Source organism: Leopardus geoffroyi, chromosome C1 (assembly GCF_018350155.1).
Source record: "Leopardus geoffroyi isolate Oge1 chromosome C1, O.geoffroyi_Oge1_pat1.0, whole genome shotgun sequence".
Taxonomy (NCBI): Eukaryota; Metazoa; Chordata; class Mammalia; order Carnivora; family Felidae; genus Leopardus; species Leopardus geoffroyi.
In genome coordinates, this window is record NC_059328.1 from 204,937,622 (window position 1) to 204,961,492 (window position 23,871).

At 38.3% G+C, this 23,871-nt stretch overlaps 1 long non-coding RNA gene across 1 annotated transcript; it reads right to left on the reverse strand.

Annotated features, from left to right (window-relative positions):
* Positions 1–1,032: 1,032 nt before the first annotated feature.
* On the reverse strand, positions 1,033–23,252 carry LOC123596943. The gene is made up of 3 exons (XR_006711889.1): positions 23,158–23,252; positions 22,175–22,179; positions 1,033–1,047 (listed from the first exon to the last, which is right to left on the reverse strand). It is a non-coding gene; the product is annotated as an uncharacterized LOC123596943 (long non-coding RNA).
* Positions 23,253–23,871: the final 619 nt, after the last annotated feature.

Genomic DNA, 23,871 nt, shown 5'->3' on the forward strand with positions numbered 1-23,871 from the left:
TAAAATGAAGAAAGATTAAATAAAATGAAGTGATATCTTTGAGAGCCTAGAGCTGATTAATGGTAGAACTCATGCTTTTACCCATATATCCTGACCAATTCCATTGGTCTAGAATGCTCCCATTTCTCGATATTCATTTATTTTTTTTATTAAAAATTTTTTTAACGTTTATTTATTATTGAGAGACAGAGAGAGACAGAGCACGAGCATGGGAGGGCAGAGAGAGGGGGAGACACAGAATCTGAAGCAGGCTCCAGGCTCTGAGCTGTTAGCACAGAGCCCAACGTGGGCTCAAACTCACGAACCACGAGATCATGACCTGAGCCCAAGTCGGGCGCTTAACCGACAGAGCGACCCTGGCGCCCCTCAATATTCATTTCTTTAAACCAAAGAGTTATGTATTCAGGATCTGTCATAGAAAGGTCATTGCTATTACTTATGTGGCCAGAATCCCTATTAACTGCAAACGTTAAGTGAGTTAGTCTTTTTTTCAGGCATGTGATAGTAATTACTTCATTTAATCAGCAAATACTATTCTGAAATATGTATCCATTATTAGCTCCATTTTCCAGATGAGGAAACTGGTAAGAGGTTAGAGATATTATGTATCCTGCCTAAGGTTACAAAACAGGTAAATCTACCAATGTGACCCAAAGTGCATTAAATGACCATTTTGACTCTGAAGTCTATAACCCTATTCTATGAATTTTTGTGTCTTATGCTCTGGCGTGCTTTTTTTTTTTTTTTCTTTTTGTAAATTAATTTGTATGAAAATGTAATAAAAATGTCATCATTAGTTTTATATACATCACATCGCTTTTATTTAAAGGAATATCATTAAATGTAATACAATCCATCCTGAAAAATCTGGGCTGTGATATATATATATATATATACAGGCACCCAATAAATATTTATTGAAGAAATGAGTGATAGCATCACCTTTATCGTCATCATCATCACTGACATTTATGAAACATTTATTATGTGTCATGTATTTTTCTCAGTTCTTCATGGGCATTTTCTGTTTTAATTCTCAAAATAAGTCTTCTGTTTTATGTAACAGATGTGGAAATTGAGGCACAGAGAAATCGAGTAACTTTCCCAAGTTCATAAAATCAGTAAGAGGTACAGCTGGGACGAAAACCCAGACAGATCTGCAAACAGTGCTTTCAACCAAGATAAGAAGAAAAGCATATGTCGGTACTTTTTCAGTGAGGAATTGTCCCTAAATATTGATTTCATCTAGTAACACATCATTAGGCACCACTTGACATTTGTTACGACTTCATTATTTAGTTTTGCAATTTCAACACCCCCAGCCCCCTGCCATCCTAGCTACTGTTCCAAAAATGGGATCAGCAGTGAAGCATTCAATCCTACTTGCTGGGGCTCCTCACTTAATCATGAATATTTTACTCTTTCTTAAAAATTGTAAGTGAAAACAGAACTATTTAGGAAAGTGGATGAAGTAAACGTGTAACGGGTGTTTTTCAGGACAGCTGGCAAAAACTTTTCAAGAACAAAGTAGAGTCTAACTCTGTGCTTTTACCAAGAGGATTCCTCATCTCTGCCCCAGTGTACCCCAAGCCCCTTCCTGATGGTCAGAAGGAAGTTACAGTCAGAACTGTTTCTCAACAGCTGGGTTCTCTGAATTTTAGAAATAACTCACCTATACGTTTTGAATTGGTCTTTCCAGTTAGTTATCTTATCCCAAGAAAATCATGTTCCTTCTTTAAACAGATCAAAGAAGGACTCGTTAAGGATAGGAGAATCATGTCTTAATTCTTTTCATATTTACTGTATGACTTACCCTCAAACTGTTCAATAAAACCTTACTTAATGAATGAACGAATAAAATCCCTGGTGGGGTCATCACAGGCATTGATAAATGTGTAGCTAAAATAAAAAAAAGGTAGAAAGCTACATATAATATCTGACTTCCATTTCCTCACTGCTCTACCATTGTTTTTTACTAAAGAGAACACTCCCACTTTTTTTTAATGTTTATTTATTTTGAGAGAGAGAGAGAGAGAGAGAGAGAGAGAGTAAGCGTGTAGGGGTGGGGGCAGAGAGAGAGAACCCCGGATCACAGGTGGCTTTGCACTGTCAGCGCAGAGCCCTATGCGGGGCTCAAACCCCGGAGCCCTGAGATCCTGACCTGAACTGAGGTCAGATGCTTAACTGACTAAGCCACCCAGGTACTGTAAGAATTGCTCAACTTTTTTCTCTCTAGTCTCAGCTTCATTCTGTACCGTCAATATCTTTGAGCCTGGCTAGATGACAAAATGCTAACATTGAACCTGTGCTTTCCCCTCTAAGTATCTCCCCCTGTTGGCTTTCCATTGCCGAATATTTCTTTGAAATAATTTTCTCAAAGAATCACCTTTCCTTACCAAAACAAAACATCCCAAATATGACCTAAACATGGGTATTGAACACATGTTTAGTTCAATGTCACGAGCTCTAGAGCAAATGTAGGGAAAGCAACATCTTGATGAGAAAGCTTAAGCATGAACTCTTTTTCCGTAATCTCAATTCCAGAAACAAGAATTTTTTGGCAAGTGAAAAATGCAGATTTGTTTATCATGATGTCTGTGGGTGTAAAAACTTATTGGTCAGTAGAATAACTCGTGGATGAATATCTTACTTAAAATAAAAGATTATTTCATTAGCACCTAATAAAAAAAAAAAAAGCCCGGGGGTGGGGGGGGCGGCGGTGGGGCGGGTAGGGTTTGGAAAATGTTTTGGGTTCTGAAAGCTTCCGTCTCCATTATATCAGAAGAGTAAGATACAAGTTAAGTTCCTTGCTAATTTATAAGACATGTCCGAGGCCCGGATTCTGTGCTTGCTTCCCAGGAACTTGTTCGGTAACATACGTGAGTTAGAGATGGGAAGTATTTTAAATGAACACCACCCCCCCTCCCCTCCCTGCTCCACCCCCCCCCCCCCAGGCTCCCTGAAATCATTTTGACTCAGCTCTGCATTTTCTTATTAAACTCCCCTCAGGTTTGGAGGTGCTGGCACATGAAAGGAGCAAATTCCAGAGAAGGTTGTGACCCTCTGTGGTGGGCTTTGTGAGACAATAAAAAGGGTAGATCCCCAGCTGTGCCCATGACAACTAGTGAACCTCAAAAGTAGGGTCATTGACTGGAGAGAAAGTCTTAATTTTGTACCTATAGGTTAAAAAAAAAAAAAGTAGGGGACACAAGGCAGAGAGTAGGGAGATGGTAAAATCCAGAAGAAGAAATAGGTTTACAGGTGTGGGGGAGGCTGGAAAAGGTGCCTCCTTGGCTTCTTAAACACGAAAAGGAGAAAGCAATAACCACCAGAAGATTCTTAATGATCTGAATGCAGTCACAGATGCCTGAGGCTGGGCCTATTTCAGGCCAATAATGAGCTTTTGGGCTTGTGGAATCATTTATTTGGCTCTGCAGCCTGGAGCCCAAGGGCGCTGTTCATTAGGAAGCAGGAACCTTACCTAAGGGTTGTTTGTGTTGGTCTTTCTTGCCAGAATGAATTGTTCATTAGCATCTGAGAGAAAACCACCTCTCTATAGATAAATGGTTTAAAAAAACCCAAAAAACCGAAACAACAACAACAACAACAATAGCAAAACTTGTTGATAGGGTTGGGTGAGCAAAGGGAGAGGGTGTTCCATGGAGATTGCTAAACCCCTTTGATGGCAGTTGAGGGGCAAATAAATCTGTGCAGCACAAATCAGTCCCAAATCACTAGGAGACTAAATTAACCTGGCTTTGTTTCCTCCAGTTCTTTGGGTTGACTCCACGATATAATTGGGAAAACCAAATGGTAATCTACTTGTTAATGCAAGCTAGCACCTGTTAGTCTCAGTTGCACCTACCCATGACCATCAACCTCCCTGGGGATTGTCTTCCACTATGGAAACACACCTAGGGGTGGGTACCAAAGCGGAGGGCACGTGACTTAGAATTTCAAAGACTTAGTGGACCCGCCCAGCTATGTTGGGACTTTGATCTTGTCTTGTATGACAACAGTATAAAAGTTTCTTGCTTTTTCCAGGGCATTCGGGTTTAATAGCAGTGTAGGAGCGATGATTTTCTTTCTTGGTGGAAACTTCGTAAGTAATGGCATGGAAATGTTAACATGTTTCTTTGTTTCTCTTTTTAGTGAAATTCTCCAGAAAGTAATTTGGAGAGTTGAAACATGTACGTAGCCTAGAGACTATAATAAGATAGTTTTAAAAAATAAAATGAAACAAAATAAAATAACCCAAAATAAATTTTCTTTCCAGATGGAGATTTTCATAGCCTGGAACAAAGCACCCAGAAAGGTTTATATAACTGATTAGGGACAGGAAGGCTCAGAAACAAATCCTGAGCTACATGAGGGGTGCCGCCAGTGACACAGGCGATTCGAATTTGACTAATAACTCTCGTAAAGGATAGAAGCAATTGGCTGCCGCAAATCAGAAAACCAACTTTGTCCTGGAGGTTCCTTTTAATTGAGGTTAACTGCTAGGTTGCCTTAATTACTGTGCTTTTCCCCAGCACTTCTAGCAAATATTCCATTGGCCCTGACTCTGGCAATATCCATTGAAATGTTGTAAAATTACCAATGACTGAGTGAGGGAGCAACACATTAAGATAGCGCCTTGAAGATTGGATTAGTTCTTCTGAGGGCCCACCGCTAATGATTTTGCAGCAAATTGCGCTGTAGTAATTTAAGTAGAAGACATCCTTTCCCAATATATTTGGGCATGGAGACGTACAGACACTTCCACAGCCCCACATGGCAAATTAATAACTGCTCATAGGTGCCCTTTGTTTCTCGTTCCTGATTACTTATGGTCCCTTCCCTTTTTTATTAAAACAAAAGAAAACAAACAAACAAACAAAAGAAGAAAAGAAAAACTCTTCTATCACAAAATCTTCCAGGACTGAGAATTCCAATCCTTTGAACTCTTTGTAATCCTGACAGTATTTAGAATTACGAAGCGATCAGGTAATGCCAGCGTGGAAACTCATTGCACCCACCAGCTGCACGAACCTATTTTTTTCTGGAGCATCTTCTGCTCCTGGTTTTGATGTTACTGTATTCCCAATGCCTTGTTTCAAGTGAAAAGTCCCTTGTTTCTCCCTGCCCTGGGTCCATATGAATCTTTTCAATGAACAATGTAGCTATTATAACACTTGGAAAGTGTGAAATTTTGTGAACGTAACATAGTAAAAAAAAAAAAAAAAAAAAAAATTGTGTGTGTGTCCATTTAGCTATCCTCTGCCTGTTTCACTTGGCTTAAAAAGAACGAACTTGGGGCGCCTGGGTGGTGCAGTCGGTTAAGCGTCCGACTTCAGCCAGGTCACGATCTCGCGGTCCGTGAGTTCGAGCCCCGCGTCGGGCTCTGGGCTGATGGCTCAGAGCCTGGAGCCTGTTTCCGATTCTGTGTCTCCCTCTCTCTCTGCCCCTCCCCCATTCATGCTCTGTCTCTCTCTGTCCCCAAAAAAATAAATAAACGTTGGAAAAAAAAAATTTTTTTTCAAAAGAACGAACTTACCAGTGCCAAGTTTAGCAATTGGAACTGACCACCTACAGAATCAGATTAAAGAAAGGAGAAAATAATAGGCATTTTCTCCAGAGCAAATGTTTGCCATTTGCTCCACAACTTCCAATGTCTGATAATTAAATAAAATAATGAGCTATGAATCAGCAAAATCTGCTTTATTATGTAACCTTGCGACGGTTTCCAATGACCTATTTCTCAAACTTTGTCACTCCTTCCTGATAATGGCAATTTGTAACTTTCATTTAGGACTTTCATTATAAAAGACAATATTTAGATCATTTGAAAGTGTTAGGCTGGAGATTCAAATTGATTTCTTTCCACCAGGGGCATTTTCTTGGGACGCTAATTTCTGGATTACTTCATGTAGTCTCTGGATAACTGCCATTTATCGATTTCATACCATGTTTTGAAAAACTGAAAGTTTAGTTGTGAATTAATAAGGAATCTCCATAAGAAATATACCAGTGAGCTAACCATGACTCTTCAGCCATATGCATCATTTTAATACTTAGCAATGTAAGGAGATGGAAGGATGAAACAACTTTTATACATTTAATTTAGTAAACATGGTAAACTACAAAAACTAAAGTAGTGTCACAATTCTCACATGACCAGTCACCAGCATTTAAAAATTATAAAATATTGCCATTATTGCTTATGATATATATATTAAAGGAAATATAACATTAAAGAAAAAAAATGATATTATTAAGCCTCTTCCCCAAACTTCCCCAGAAACTACCACTCTCAAACACTTGTGTGTGTTTCCAGTTCAATAATATGTGTGTGCGTGTCTACATAATTATGTGTTTGTTTTATATAAATGACAGTATACTGTATTCAACGATTTTTATCTTGCTTTTTTATTTCATGAAATGTGATGCCTTTGAGATCTGTATGTGGAAACTTACTTGTTCTTACTTGTTTATTTTAACCACCATGTAGTATAGTGTTATATTCTGCAATGTATGTATAGATTTTCTTACTGGTGGATTCTTAAGTTGTTTCCATTCATATAGTTGTTATAAGCAAGTCTTCAAGGGACATTCTTGACAAGTCTTCTGAGGCACATTTATAAGGATTTCCCTGATATATATTATATATATATATAATATATTATTTAGTATATATATAATATATATAATATATTATTTAGTATATATATAATATATATAATATATTATTTAGTATATATAATATATAATATATTATTTAGCATACATATAATGTATAACATATTATTTATTATATATATAATATGTATATACATAATATATAATATATATATATGTAGTTGTGGGCCTAGATCAAACACATTTTTAACTTACTAGGTATTCCCAAATTGTTCTCCAAAGTAGGAGTAACAATTTACTTTTGAAAAAGCAGTCACTGGTACTGCACATATTCACTAACTTTTAACATTTCTATGCTTAAAAAATAGTTTGCCAACCTGGAAATTATGAAATGAACCCCCCCCCCCAGCCAAAAAAAGAGTTAATTGGCATTTTCTATCACCTTGTAAGATGATGCTACTTTTCATCAATTGTTTGCCTATGAACTGCCTTTTCTGTGAATTCCTTATATAAGTGTCTTTGTCTATTTTCCTACATGGTCGTGTGTACGTGGTTCTTATCGTGTGTAGGAGTATTTTCAAATTTGGTATTATTCCTTTATTTTCCTCATCGTGAATATTTTCTTTCAGTTTTTTGCTTGTTCACCTTTATCCGTTGTGCCTTTTGTGACAAAGATGTTTACATTTTAATGTAGTCCTAATTATCTATGTTTTGAGTTATGGTTTTAGGTAGAAATGCTCTTCCATTAGAGTTTATAAGACCTTCTGTTAAATATTTTACTCATGACAGGAATTTTTAAAAAGATTTTGGTTTTTAATACCCTCGAGTTAATTCAGGGGTAATATGAAGTAGGAATTTAATTTAATATTTTTTCTACAAGCAGAACTAGTTGTGTAAATACCATCCTTTGCTGACGTGTGATGCTGTTTGTCGTACAACAGATTGTCGTGCATGTTTGGTCTTTCTAGGGGCTTTAAATTCTGTGGCATCGAGTCCTTTATCTAGTTGTGTGTTAATAATTCCTTTTTTTTTTTTTTTTTTAATAATTCTTGCTCTCTGGTAGAGTAAACCTCACATCCTTGTTTATTCTTTTTAATTGTCTCGGCTGCTGTTAGATTTTTATTCTTTAATGTGAGTTTTGATAATCGTTTGCCTATAAAAAAACGTGTTTGATATTTTTACGTAATCCATAGTATGTATTACATGTTAGTCTTAATATGGGGGGAGAACCGACACGACATTAACTATATCCACAAACATGGTCCACCTCCCTATCTAATCAAGAGTTCTTTGGGGACTTTCAGTTATATTTTGTACATTTCTCTGTTCTTGTTCATCTTTTGTTTGACCTATTCTTGGATAGCTTCTAGATTTAATTGATATTATTTAATAGTGTTTTTTAAATGTTTTAAATGATTGTTATGATATTGGTATTTCTATGATCGCGTTAATTCCAACAGCCCTGATGAAAAGTCTCATTAAATTTTAATCTTTGGTTTTAGTTGCTTTTGCATTGTCTTTATAGACAATTATCTCTTTGCCTATGAAAATTCTTTTGCTCATTTCCTTTTCCTTATTATTAGCTCAGTAAAGACTGCCAGAAAATGTTGAGTAGTGGAGGCGATACGTGTCATCCTTATCTTATTCCTGAGTTTATAACAACTTCTGAACTTCCACCAGTAAGCAGTGTTTTATGTAGATAAAATTTAGGAGGGATAGGAAATGTCTTTCTATTAATAACTGGCTAAGGACTTTATCAGGAATGAATATTGAATGGAACGATTGCTTTTCCTGCAACTGTGGAGATGTTGGTATGTTTTCTACTTCCTAATCTGTTAACGTGGTGAGTTGCATTAGTATCCTGCCATGTAATGCCACTTTTGTATTTTTTGAATGTTCCTACTTGATCACGACACATTATTCTTTTCATTCTATTCTTATTCTCAACACAAAATGTTGAATTTGGTTTCCTACCATTGTATTTAGATTTGTGTATCTGTATCCACAATAATATTAGTTTATACTCCTTGCACAATCTTTTTTTCTTCTTTGACTCACTTCGAATAAGATACGAATTATGTGTTCCTTGAAAGTTCAGGAAGACTTCCTAACAAGACAGTCTGAAACTATTTTTGTTTTTAATGAGCGTGTGTACAAAGAGCGTGTGCTATATGGGGGAGGGGGGGGTGGCAATTTACTATAAATTCAATTCTTCTAATGTTCTTTCTCTAATCAATTAATACATATTATATAACAAGTTATAGCTAATTATGATTTTCTAGGAGATTGTACCATTATCTAAGTTTGAAAATTTATTGGCATTAGGTGTTTTCATAGAATTATTTTAAGAGTTTGAAACTTCACTGTATTTGAGATTATGCTACTTTTCAGAATATTGACATTACTTCTCTGTGCCTTCTCTCTTCTTTCTCACATTACTTTTCATAAAGCTCTGCCTATATCTTAAGGCATATTTTTCTTTGCTTTTTTTTTTTTCCAACGTTTATTTATTTTTTGGGGGACAGAGAGAGACAGAACATGAACGGGGGAGGGGCAGAGAGAGAGGGAGACACAGAATCGGAAACAGGCTCCAGGCTCTGAGCCATCAGCCCAGAGCCCGACGCGGGGCTCGAACTCACAGACCGCGAGATCGCGAGATCGTGACCTGGCTGAAGTCGGACGCTTAACCGACTGCGCCACCCAGGCGCCCCTTTCTTTGCTTTTTAAGAATCATTTTTGGTTTCCCTAATGCCTATTATTATTACTATTATTTTTGTGATTTGTACTATCTATATATCCATATTATTTCTTTTTCTGTGCTACAGCTATAGATTGCTCTGCTTCCATCATTATTCTGGTACACAAATTGCTTCAGGTTTGGCAAATGAGATCCTTTTCAAGCTGGTTCTCCTGTCTTTCTGACATGTCTTCATCTTTCTTTGGGCATAGCTTTCCTTCCTGGAATGAAATATTTCTCCAAGGACCCCTGGTTTTATTAGTGGAAAATGATATTTAAAAGCCAAAATCAGAGTGTCTGTAGTGCTCATTACAGTTGGAGTGTTGCTACCCTGGGGCAGAACTATAATATACACATACACGTAGTATACACACACGTATATACATACATATATACTTAGACATGTAAACATTTATATGTATTCTATGACTTGAAAACCACACCTTCAAACAAATACCTCTAATTCCAATCCAGTGGCACAGGCTCAGCCTAGCTTTCTCCCTTTCTGTATTTCCAATTCCCTTCGCCAACAGTGAGAATGCTACCTCCTATTATTCTTAATGTGTTTCCTCATTGAACCAGTCCCCTTGTGTGTGACCAATCTCACATCAGCAATGCTGCCCTGTCCCCCGAACAGGAACCCTCCTCACTCTTCCCAAGCTCTGACATCTTGTGCCAGGCCACCCCTGCCACCGTCATGTGAGTGGCTTCTCTTTACCCTGAAGGGGCTCCAATTCTGGACACGCCATCGGGAAAGGACATCCTTTCCTGGATCTGAAACTCCACTTGAAACCATCCATTAGTATAGGTACCTCTTTTAGTTTGTTTGGGCTCATGACCCATCCTGCAACGCCCCTCTTATATGGAGGGAAGGATCTCTTCACTTGCTGGGGGTCAGCCCTCCACACTCGGCTGCTCACATATGCAGACACCCTTTCAATCCACTTGGGCTCCACTCCTCAGCCTGAATATCCCCCCTGCATTGACATTCTCCTCACCACACTTGAGGTCTGACACCTTGCCCAGGTTTCCACACCCACTTCGATGTCATCGCTCAATCCCCGACCCATATGGACACCCTCTTAGCACTGCTCATTCTTTGATATCTCCTACCAGGCCACATTATTCTATAGCTTGGTGTAGAAGGTGCAGCCTTGCTAGGCACCATGTTCCTTGAATGTCCTGTCCTCGTCATCCTCTTTGGGCTCCAAATCATACTCTAGGTCACTGTGGCTGCCTTGACTCCAGCGTAAACACCTACCTTGCTCTATTCCATATGTTGGCTTTATGCTTCTGTTGTTCACCAGAGGAAGGGGAGGGGTTAAGAAGAGAAGGAGGAGGAGCACACTTAAAATTTTTAACCTGCATAATTAGTAAATTCTAAGGTTAATTTACATTTCTATGCTTCTACCAAACAAACTGAGAGCCCTAGGAGAATTTGTTCTCCAAATTTCTCTTTCCTCCTTTGTTTATGATTAGCTGATATCTTGGTTCTACCTTATTATTAAATCTCATGGCAACCGATTTTTTGGGGTCATTATTATTACAATGATTTTTATGATCGATGGTTATTGAATTTATATGGTGATCTGTTTTTTTACTTACCATTATTTTTTATATCCGCTTTCTTCTTAGCTTAATTTTCTTCTTACTGAGTTTTGGTTGTTTTAATGAGGAGTATCTATGAGTAAGAGGATTTGGCAGCCTCAGTAGATCTCTTATTTCTTACATCTCATTCCTTTTCCCCTCCTCCCCCCCCCCCCCCCGGGTTTAGTTTTTTCTTGACATTCGTATTTTTAGTTTATCTTATAGTGTCAGTCCAGTGACTTTTGCTAATATTTTTGGATCTTAAAACCTTTTTTTTTTCTTTAATCTTGATTGATACTCTTACCTGCATATAGATTTCTGGGTTGACACTGTTTTTAGCATTTTCTGATGCTATGAGAAGACTGTCAAATTTTAGTCTCTTTATAATTAATTCTGTCTTTTTTTTGTTAGATGCTTTTAAGTCTCTTCCTTTTGTTTTTTTTTTCCTTTTCTATCATTTCACTATTATATTTTGAGTTGTAGTTTTGTTTTGGCTCAGTTGGCTTGAAACATCTATCTTTCTCCCTTGACACATTTTGTGCTTTCTTTATATCCATGCCTACACATCTCCCGCCTTTTATCTTGGGCTGTATCCAGAGTCATTTTCTCACTTCTAGGTTTCAATTCAAAATGCTTTTTTCAGCTGTGTTTAGGGTACAGTTTAATCAATCTCTTGAGTCCTTGAGTTTTTATTTCAATGAATATATTTTGATTTTCAGAATCCTCATTTGGTTATTAAAAAAAAAAAAATCTCCTGTCCTTTGTATATGTGGTTCATTTCTTTATGTATACTTATATTTCTCCATTTATTGCTTTTAACCTTTTAAATACAAACTATTTTTAAAGCTTTCTCATATTCTTCTATCAATTAAATTCGTCAAAATTTAAATTTCCCTGTTGTGTCTTCTGTCTCATATGTCAGTTATCTTGTTGATTACTTCCTGTGCTTCCCAAATTTTTGCAGGAATCCCAGTCTCCTCCTCCTGTGTGCTTTGCACCTGGGACCTGGATTCGCCTTCCAACACCAGTTTCAGAATCACACCATTAAGGCCTCTAGCTGATGTCACTCTCCCCACAAACATCTCAGCTTTAGCTTCTGTTTCTGACTGATATTTTATTTATTTAGTTTTTAAATCTTCATTTATCCTGAGAGAGAGAGGAAGCAGAAGTAGGGAAGGAAAGAGGGAGAGGGAGGGAAAAAGAATCCCAAGCAGGCTTCACGCTCAGTGCTGAGCCCAATTCGGGGCTCTATCCCACAAACCGTGGGATCATGACCTGAGCAGAGATCAAGGGTCAGACGCTTAGGGACTGAGCCACCCAGGTGCCCCAGTGACTCTGATATTTTAGTTACTTCCCTGAGTTTAGCATATGGACAGTTTCCTTTCTGGTTAAGATGGCTTTAGTTTTTTTAAGGTGATGGCTTTAGTTTTTTTAAGGTGATGGCTTAAGAATATTTCTATCCTTGGAAGCAAAAAGTAAAAAGTGGAAGTGTTGGAAAGAGAATTTGAGGCAGTTTCTACTTTATTTAACCTGCCACATTAATCTAAAATCAGAGCACTGCAATATTAAAAATCAAGAACAGAATAAAAAAATAGGAAAATATAGCAATATCTCAATTTATATTCATTATAAATTTGAGGGGCGCCTGGGTGGCTCAGTCAGTGAAGCATTTGACTTCGGCTCAGGTCATGATCTCACAGCTCATGAATTCGAGGTCCACATGGGGCTCTGTGCTGACAGCTCAGAGCCTAGAGTCTGTTTTGGACTCTCTGTCTGTCTGTCTCTCTCTGTCCCTCCCCCAGTTGCACTCTGTCTCTCTCTCTCTCTCTCAAACATAAACATTAATTTTTTTTTTTTAATTTGAGTTAAGAGCTAAAAATGATCTTTTTGATATTTTTGAAGGAAGTACAATTACTACAAAAAACATTATAGACTTTAAATTATTTAAATACATAGTATATCTTTAAAGTTTTTTTTATATACTTCTTATTTGTGACACATTTTTCTGTTAATTATAAATGATATGCTGGTGAATGATGACTTGTGAGTGAGACGTCTTTAGCATTCCTGTTTTTCATTTTCATAATTACTTCTTTTTTCCGTTGAAACGTTGTTTCCCTTTCTTGGTTCAAGAGTCCCTTTTCTTTCCCCTTTGAAATTTGTGAGATCGCGGGAGGCTTCTATGATTTTGTTCATGGTTTTAGTAAATTACTGATGAGTTAAAGCAATGCTTTTTTCCTCAGGATGTTTACAGCTTAGATGAAACAGAGGAAGACAGTATGGAAGAATGTATCTGTCATGGTAGAATTTTCAGCCCAGCAAAGTAATAGGGCATTTGGAGGCTCAGGCTTACTTCAGTAAGTTCCCTAACATTGCATTATACCGATGATTGTCCCTGACCAAAGACCAGTTCTACTACCAATAAAAATCAAATTTAATACAGATGGTCTCTGAGAACATGTTATTGGTGCAGTTTGAAAATATTAAAATGTATAATAAGTGTACTTAAATAATTATTTTGGAATTTCTTATATTTTGAGAAATATGATTTAATTTCGATCTGCTTTAATTTATGAGCTTTTCAGTATAAGCTTAAAAGATACTTAAAAGGTGACTAGAACTTATTATAACTTCATTGTACATCTTCTAAGTAATCAAGGATACGTAAATACTGAATTATATGATGCAATCACAGACCAGAGATTCTACCAAATGTTTTCTTTCTTTTCTTTCTTTTTTTCTTTCTTTCTTTCTTTCTTTCTTTCTTTCTTTCTTTCTTTCTTTCTTCCTTCCTTCCTTCCTTCCTTTCTTTCTTTCTTTCTTTCTTTCTTTCTTTCTTTCTTTCTCTCTTTCTTTCAGATTTTATTTTGTAAGTAATCTCCACTCCAAATATGGAGCTAGAACTCATAACTCCAAGATCAAGAGTTGCATCCTCTACTGACTGAGCCAGCCAGGCACCCCCTACTGTAGAGTTTCTTACTTCTTTCATTCTTTTTTTAAAAATAATAATAATAATAATGGAAGTGGAATAATCACTTGCATTTTTTAAATATTATTTTTATTTATTATGTGTCAGGCACTGAACTAAGTGCTATACAAATATTAACTCATTTCTTTTTCCTTCTTTTATTTTACTTTATTTTTTTCAGCATGATAAGGGTATTCTTTGATCCTCATCCGCTATTTCACCCATCCCCCCCATTCCCCTCCCCGCTGGTAACCATCAGTTTTTTTTTCTTACTGTTTTAAGAAATTAATAAGAGATCTCAATACTTTTCCCAGAAAAAAATTGGCATAAAATGTGGAGGTGCTGTGAGCCTAAATTCTAAACCAGAGCTGAGATCATAATTTCTCATGCTAGAACATCTGATTGTTTGTAGCACACAGGTAAAGCTGACCCTGAACCATCACAGAGAGAACTGTCAAGTTTCTTTTTAAGGTCATCTTATCTTGTTCTTCTTCCAATCTTTCCATGTTTTCTGAAATCAGATGTGTAAGTTCAGGGATAGTAATTTAAATTCTGGGCCTCTGAGCCAAACAAATAAAAATAGCAGATGACTGGCTTCTTTGTGCAAACCACAAAATTGCTGATTTATCCTGGAGAGACACTCTTTTCTTTCCAGGCTTCCTCACCTTCATGTCCCACACATATAGTCTTTGGCTGCCCACTTGAGTCAGTTGACATTTTCCCCAAGGGTTAGATCCAACATTCTATAATATTTTTGCTGGGTCCCTTTTGCACTGTTACACTCATGCAATTTTAGCATGAAACAGACTTCAGGGACATACGTTCCTCTGTGAAACTTTGAATTTATTTCTGGTTACTATTTTGTGACCCCCCCCCCCCCGCCCTGCAATTTAAATATATCTGTTTCCTTCATTTTCTGTTCTACTCACACACACACACACACACACACGCAAGCTCTATTTGGCACATATTTATTTTCAAAGCTAATGAGGGGAGGGTTTGTGTTTTTTTTTTTTTTAATAAAGAATATTTGAGAAGTGTTTCTTGAAGGCTTTTAAGATAATGAAGATTTCTCAAGGGTATTGAGAATCACTATTTTTCAGATGTATGTATTCTTATTGAACCAACTCTCCTGGAACATTGCTTGTTGTGAATTAATGTCATTTTGCACTCTACTAAGGCTTTTAGAATAGTATGGCATTTTATAAAATCAGAATAACTTACCTCTATGTAGTAGATAATTCATTTTACCCAGTAAAAGGTGTCCATTAGGTTAAAAGTGATGTTCACTGTAGTTTAAACAAATCCACTTGACTTTTTTTTTTTTTTTTATAACAATCTTGGCTTTTAGAGATGGTATTTATTATAACCTATATCAGAAATGGAAAAGCAAAATCTGAAGCTTCTAAACAAAACTTTATTTTACTTAACAAACAATAGAACGTTAAGATTATTATTCATGAGACATTCTTGAAGGATATTCTCATCAGAAAAGCTTACTAGGTTTCATGAGTTTCAACTCAGGAGGGAAAAAGCTCTACTTTTCATATAAATATCTTGATGCTCATTAGGAATAATCACTTAAATGATTTCCTAAATTGAAGGAATGTGCTGTAGTTAATGAAGCTTATATTCATCATGAAGAAAAGGCGAATTTGTTCACATAAAATTTCCTACGTTGTTAAAAGACGGAGCACTGATCGTACAGCTGTGGATGTGTGCAGAGAAGTGGAGCTTGGCTTCATCGATGGCCGCTGAATAATGTGGAAGATTTGTATAAATTACGTTAGTGCAGATTCTAGAAAGCTGTGAACAGTTCCTCTTAGGGGATCTCAATAAATGGAGATTGAGCTCAATCTTTGAATTAGCTGTAATCAGTTCTTTGACATACATAAAATAGACCTTAATTCTGCCACAGAGCGCTTTAGGTTTCCCATTTTCTATGACATAAAAGTTTATATGCGTGTGTACATGCATGCTTTCATATATAGTCATGTTTTGCACTCAGAGCTACTCTTCTCTGCTGAAGAACGGAAGACCTCGCTTCCGCTGCCGTGAAGTTCACGGGCTTTGTGTTAGTGGACTCCTGGGTCCTGGCAGTTGTTCTACTGCTTACTACATCTGTGATCCTGGACAAATATTCTAAATTCTTTAAACCTCAGTTTCCCCACATGCACAAAGGACAGGGTGACCAACAGCCCCAGTTAGGGAACAAGAAGTTTCCCTACCAACAGATCTTTCAATACTAAAACTTGGAGTGTCCAAGGCAAACTGGGAAGAATTGGTCACCCTAACAAAGGCTGACATAAAGTATACACCACCATTGGTGTGCTGGAACCAGTTCCTGCTCTCCATGACAGCCAATTTTTATAGTAAGGAATTCTGTGGGGCAGTTATTATATATTCAGAAATTTTGTGAACTGTTGGTAGCTTGGAACCATCCATGTTGGGGGTGTTTCCACCATTGCAATTAGCAAATGTTACAAATAAGGGCATTTTTTTTTTTTTTTTTCTCCCTGGTTACCTAGCATACCATTGCCTGACAAACAACAAGGTTGATGACATTTCTAATTTAAATAATCCATGTAAAATGCTTAGTGAGGTGCATGATACAAAGTAAATGCTAATTCAGTGCCACTGATTAGTCATTTATTATTATCATTATTAATTTGCATTGACAATCAACAAATATATGTTAACTGAGCTGAATTCTGCCAGAAGTCACTTCCTGTGAATTATTTCAATGCATTTTTTTTTGTTTTGTTTTTAATGCATCCAGAAGGTAGACCGAGTTTATCTTCTAGATCTTTAAATTGGTGGTTTTCTTCATCTCCCCTTCTTATGAATTCTCTCTTTGTGAGTTTAGAAAGATCTATCCTTTTCCCAGATCCCTTATGGCCAGTCTTCAAACACTACATGTCTAGTTGGAGCAGTGACTTTAGCACCAGGAGCACGTGAAGAATTGTGCATTGGTGCTGTGCACAAAGCATGGTAAATTGGATTATGCTAATTAGGCTTTCAGAGAGGACATAAGAAGGTGGCTCCCTGGGTTGTGACTGTGACCACCACCACCACATGGCTTGCCCTTCCCCATGGCCCAAATCTTCCTGGTCTGATCTCCAGTGCTGCTAGAAATTCCGACTTTTCGTCTTTGAGTTATGGAGTTTGAAGCATGTCTTTAAATGCAAATCTATTACCGGGGAAAGGCAACACGTTATCAGTGGAGTGCAAAGTAGTTTATCAAGTTAACTCTAGCAAGTATCCTTGCTTTAAGGAAATTGGCCCAAGAAAGTAGTGAAAGGAAAGTTCTGAAGTTTAGGAAGTTATAGTCGAGGGCAGGTGGGGTGGGGAAAGGTTGTCGATATCTAGTGGGGAGCACTGGAGAGGGTTGGTTCCTCGGATGGGGGTATGAATTTTAAAGGTGGGAGGGAAAAGTTAATGCAAGAAACAAGATGAAGGGAAATGAAGGTAAATATGTGTCTCCTATTCTGGATTATCACACAACCCTCTGCAATTTCACATTTTGTGAAGAATCTTCAGTCAAGAGAGGTAAAACAGTATCACGCCCACAATAGTTCTGTTGGGGCCACCCTGGATCTTCAAGCATAAAAACGCACACCTTTGAGTGGACATGTCTCCAAGCAATTCTATCTCTGGTTCATCAGGACGTCTAAGGTATAGAAAATGAAGACTCTTTGCCTGGACCGACGAAAGATGAAAACATCCTAATGCCAATGTATTAGATCATCATATGAGGGTCTTGTCCTCTCTCAGGCTCTGTCTGGCCGAAGCCAGCAGGCATTCCATCCCCAGGAAGAACAGATCAATCTCTTAGGACGGGGATGATAATTTGTGCTGAAGAGCCCCACTGGTCTCCCAGCAAGGCATTTCAAGGAGCAGTGTGTGAGCCCCTCAGTTCCTTCTCAGTGTTGGGGGATTTCCAGCTGATCTCTCTGATTGCTCTCATAGAGATAATGTAACATCATAAAAGGGGAGTTTCTGTAGCGGCTTACATGCAGTGAAAGGCTGCCTGTGGCTAGCCAGCATTCCCTGATGTGAATGCCAGCTTCAGTGTTCCACACGGAGAGAAAAGGAAAGGATGACTGAGGAGTGCAGGAGATTTCTGTACAGACATAGGTCTTCAAAAGCGCTGGGGTAGAAAGAAGGAACACTGGAAACAATATCCCCAAAACACAGACGTGCATCAGACACCTAGCCCTTGTTTTTGGTTTGTTGTTGTTGTTGTTGTTGTTGAAGATTCAATCTCTGAATTGAACCAGATGTCCTTTCTTATATGCCACCCCCCCCAACCCCGCGTCTGTCTGTCTGTCTCTTTCCAATCGTCTCTTGGCTTTTAAAACTATTGACTGAAAGCTTTTTCCTTTCTCCAGTCAATTCACGTCAGAAAGCATCTTTGCCTGTTGACCCAGCAGTATGCCTCATCCACACCACAGGACGGAAAGAGACCTGAGCTTGGTTTGTGTACTTCTGCAACTCATGTTAGAGGCAAGTATCCTTGGTACATTTTTCTAAAGTGAATAGTTAAATAATGTTACAAAGTCATGGGTGACTGAAGGAAAGAAAGAGCCCCTTGGGGATAAAGGATTGAGGTGGATGTTCTGGCCTTTGTGAGAAGGTTGCTGATCATAAAATAAAAGACAATGAAAGGAGAAACAGAATTTTAGGCAAGGGAAACAAGATTATCAAAATGCCCAGATTTGGAACAAACAGCGTGTTGTGTTTGTGCCTTCACGCAACAGATATTTTCTGAGCCCCTCCTCTGTGCCCGGCACTGTTCCAGGAAGCTGGGGATTCATCCTTGAAAAGAAGTCACTAGTTCTCCTAGGAGTTGATATTCTAGTAGAACCAATAAACATAAAATGGGTAAGCAAGATAGTTTCAACTAGAGATTAGGAAGATTATGAAAATATTAAAGAAGAAAGTCTCCTTAGAGTAAGAATGGCCAGGGAAGGCCTCTCTGAGAAGGTGACAATTTTACTGTGACCTGAAGACTGGGAAGGAACAAGGAACGAGATTCCCAGACAGAAGGGCCGAGTAAACGCCTAAGAACAGGAACGTTTTGGCAGATTGAAATCAACTCGGATTGCGTATTAGAAATTACCTGGGGAACTTTAAAAAAAAAATGTATATCTGTAATTGGGCCTCACTTCCAGAGAACTTGAATTTAATAGGTTTGGGGTGATGCCCAGACAAGGATTTTTTTTTTTTTTAAACCTCCTCAGGTGATTCAAATGACAGCCAAAGCTGAGAACAGGTAAATTAGTGAGCTGTGGTTCTTAAACTTGAGCGTGCATCAGAACCACCTGGGAGGCTGTTAAATCCAGATGGCTGAGCCTTACCTTCAGCGTTTCTGATTCAGTTTGTTGGCCGTGGGGCCCAAGAATGTGCATGGCCAACATGTTTCCAGCAGGTGATGAGGCTGCTGCTCTGGGAACCTAACTTGAAAACCACTGGGTTTGAGAACAAAAGGAGAAGCTGGTGTCAAATGACGAGAAGAGTGATGTGAAAGAAGGTAGGAGAAGGAAGTTGAACTTCTCTCCTGGAAAGGAAGAAATGCAGAACAGCGCCCCAGGCCCAGAAGTGCCGAGGGCAGCGTGAAACCAGGAGGGTGGTTCTACATGACCGTCCAAGAAGAGATGCCGAGCAGAAGTCCAAACCATAAATGGTAGGATGGATGAGAGACCCGGAGGACTATTCGGGGTGAGCAGATGACATGGTACGCTGATGATCTGGAAGACTGTTCTGAGTGCACAGAGTAAGACATGAGCGAGGTGGGACAGACATACAGAGAAGAGAGACGGACATAAAAATGGCCAAGGGAAGAGGAGTAAGTAGGAGGGCTTTCCTGGCATTGGAGAGAGTGGCCAGGTGTAGAATCATCAGCGTATGGGTAAAGTTTCAGCCATAGGACTGGGTGAGATGTTGGAGGAAAAAAATTAGAGGAGTGAAGCAAGAAACAAAGACCTGCATGGGGAATGAAGAGAAGAAAGTTGAATAGGTGTAGAGAAATCAGATGAAAGCATTATTGGTCTGCTCATTCAGGGAGCAGGCAGATAGTGAAAGTCAGTGACGAGAGTCGGGGGGAGGACCTGGAACGAACATGAGCTGTCTAAATAGGTGACTGCAGCTGTTCAGCATTATGAGTTGTCTTTCCGGTCTATTGTCGTCGCCAATGTATGTAGCCCTGGAGATGGGCTTCCATTTGTTTTACACATCAGACATGTCAAATCTGTGCATGTTGAATCTATTGTGTCTGTGTGCTACTTTGTACCTTCTGGACTAGTTGGTATCTATGATGCCTTGTGTCTAACGCTTTCTTCGGTGTGTGAGTAACAGAATAGATTTCATATGGAAGTGTCAGTGTTTGTAAAGGGGAGGAGGGCTAGAGCATATACTTGTGAGTTGACTTATGTAAGTATGATGGGAATCAACAGTACGCACGACTAGGCTGTCTTAAAGTACAGAACTGTTCTCGGCATGAGCAAGGTCATAGTTCAGGTCACACTTATGGGGCGACCCTTCGTTTGGGGCATTAAAAATAAAAAAAAAAATTATAAGGAGGCACAAGAGGGTAGTCAGAGGAAAAGAAGGTTCTTATGTCCCCTTATCTAAAAAGGAATGATTGAAAGGCTTGGTGACGGTTTGCTTGAGGGGGTGACTACTCAGTCAGTGTAATGGGTCTCAAATTTTAAAGAATGTCTTTAGAAAGAGGAATGGAATTTATTCCTCCTCGCACAAATGGGTGGAAGCTTGGTGATGGAGGCTTCCCCTAATTGAATAAACGTCTCTCCATAGAACCATCTGAGATAGGATAGACTGGTCCAGGTGATAGTGAGCATTCCATCCTCACAGGGGACTGTGCCCAAAGTGCGTGACCCCTGGGGAGCAATGGCATTGCAGAAATCCAAACATGCAAAGGGGGGGTGCTTGGGTGGCTCAGTCAGTTGAGCGTCTGACTTAGGTTCAGGTCATGATCTCTCCGTCAGTGAGTTCTAGCCCTGCGTCAGGCTCTGTGCTGACAGCTCAGAGCCTGGAGTCTGCTTTGGGTTCTGTGTCTCCCTCTCTCCCTCTGCCCCTCCCCTACTCATGCTCCATCTCTCCCTCTCTCAAAAATGAATAAACTTAAAAAAGAAAAAAAAAACATGCAAAGGATTTTGGTAAGATGATCATTCACAGGCTGGAAGTCTATGTTTCCATTTTTTCACATCTTGCAAATGAGCAGACATTTGGAGAACTTTTGTGAAGGAAAACATATTACATGCCTCAAGTGTCCTGTGGGTCTGATTTCTGAGCTATCGCTTCCCTGCAAAACTCCACAAGACCCAAGTGACCGCAACTTTGGGTCATGTTCATTCTGACCATAATCCTAGATTCTATAACACATTTGCAACGTCAAAGATAGGAAGGAGAGATAATTGAATGTAATACGTGAATAACCAAGTTCAAATCCTTTTCCTATTTCTAATATGAGCATTTATTAAGTGCCTACCAGGTACTAATTTTATACTAAACCTTACTAATATTATTTTGCTTTGTCCTTCTAACAACCCCGTGGAGTTGCTACACTTTCAATATCCTTTTAACACTTGAGGAAAGTTAAGACCCCAAATCAGAGCCAGCAAATGAACTTTGAACAAATTTTTTAGTCCCTGTGAAAATGAATTTTGTATTTATAAAATGAAGACATTAGTTTCATTTATAAAATGAAGACATTAATGACGTTCATCATTAAATAAGCCTCTTCATGGGAACTGCTTGGTAGATTGTTAAATGCAGATAGTACTATAAAAATATGTGAATCCATGAAATAGGTCTTCAATATATTTCTCTGTCATTACCTGGGGAGAGAAGTAGAAGAAGGTATCTTGTGATGATGGACTTTTTGAGTTGAGAGAGATTTACAATCTTTTATAGTTCTCTGCTAAGGAAATAATGAAAATAAGGATTAAAAAGACAAACCACAATGCAGGCAGATTGCAATATTAAAAATCAAGTCTATAATGGGATAAGCAATTGTGTCTATATGAGACCTCATAATTTAAATCCTAAAAGTGCAAAAACAAAAAATAATAATTGCATTTTAAGGCTATAGTCAACCAAATGACCTCTCATCTTTAAAATATCTGAGAAACATGTTTTTAAATATAAAGATACAGGTGATACCTTATTTCTTCTAACAAGAGTGGTTATATGCTAGGCTTAACTCACAAATTCATTTTAATTAAAATCAACCAACCATTGACCAAGTCTTTACTGAGTTTGTGTTTCACTGAAATAAAGTCATGCTTCCTTTTCCAGATACACACATCTTTTCACCAAGCTCCTCAGAAAGTGAGCTTGTCTTTTATTGTATTCACATATAAAACCAAGCAGTTATTCAAAGAACTATTTGAGTGTCTCTGTACCTAGCCGATAATGGTAAATAAAGTGGGTGGGGTTTTCTTAATGATACTACCTACTAAGACACTTACTGTAAAAGAGTGGAACTCAACTGCATTTCTTTTCAGCAGTTAGTTAAGAGAAACCTTAAATGGATGTCTACAATGTAAAACAGGGAAGTGTTCAACAATCTTTCTGTTAGAATCCATATGGCCTGACATGAATCTCTGTAACTTGACCTAGTGAAACTCTTGTCGGAATTCCTAAGATTCCCAGAGCATAACTGGAAACCCACTAGGAAAGAAGTTGCAAACCCCCATTTCTACAGGGGGAAGAAGGTACAATCATGGAGGAAAATGGACCAGTGGCTGCACAGAGGGCTTAGTCAAAGGGACCGCTGTATCTCTCTCTGGTCCACTGATGTCAGGTGGGTGCTAAAGGCTCAGTCTGTTCACATCTGTAATCCTCAAGAGAAGCTAGACTTCCATATTACTTTAATGTAATTCTCTCAACTTTTGGATATTGACAATTAATTTATACATCTATAAAATAATGGGCTGCCTCAAAAAAGCACATCTGCTGGCCAAATCTGGCCTAAAAACTGCCCAATAATGACACCATGTCCTTGAGTGTGGACCCCAGGAAGGAAAAGGTTATGCTTATTGTATTTATTATTTTATCTTCAATGTCAAGCATAATACCCAGTACAAAGCAGGTTTAATTTGTTTAATAAAAGAATAAATGCTGAACCAATAGATCAAAGAGACCACTGTCTTAATGTCTGCATAGGTTTTTGGTTGCTGAATTAAATAAAGACAATGTGGTATAGTAAAAAAATCATGTATACAGGGGCACCCAGCTGTCTCAGCCAGTGGAGCATGTGACTCTTGATCTTGGGGTTGTGAGTTTGAGCCCCATATTGGGTATAAAAATTACTTAAAAATAAAATCCTAAAAGAAAAGAAAAGAAAGAGCACCTTATCCTTGGGTGCCTGGGTGGTTCAGTTGGTTGAGCATCTGACTCTTGATATGGGCTCAGGTCATGTTCTCGTCATGAGATCGAGCCCTGTGTGGGCTGACAGTGCAGAGCCTTCTTAGGATTCTCTCTCTCCCTCTCTCTCTGCCCCTCCCTTACTTGTGATCTCTCTCTCAAAATAAGTAAATTAAAAAAAAAAAGAAAGAAACAAAGAGTATCTATCTAGAAGGGGAAATGGGTTGTAAGTCAAAATCTGCCTACTACCGTATATGGGGTCTTAGGCAATTCCTTTTATTTTCTTGAGTCTTAGTTTACTCATCTATAAAATGCTGAGGTTGGATTAGTGTTTTTTGTTTGTTTGTTTGTTTGTTTTTATCCGATATTTCAAGGGGCTTTAGGATTTGGGGGAGATAACTCAAGGGGATTCTGAAGGGATGAGATGGGTGCCTAATACCGAGGAAGTGTTTAGGATTTAGGGATTCAGAGTAAGATTACACTGACTTTCTGATAAACGATGGCAGAATAAACATACTTACATGTCTGCTTCTTACCAGAACTCTAAAGTGACAAGAAAAATAATTTTTCT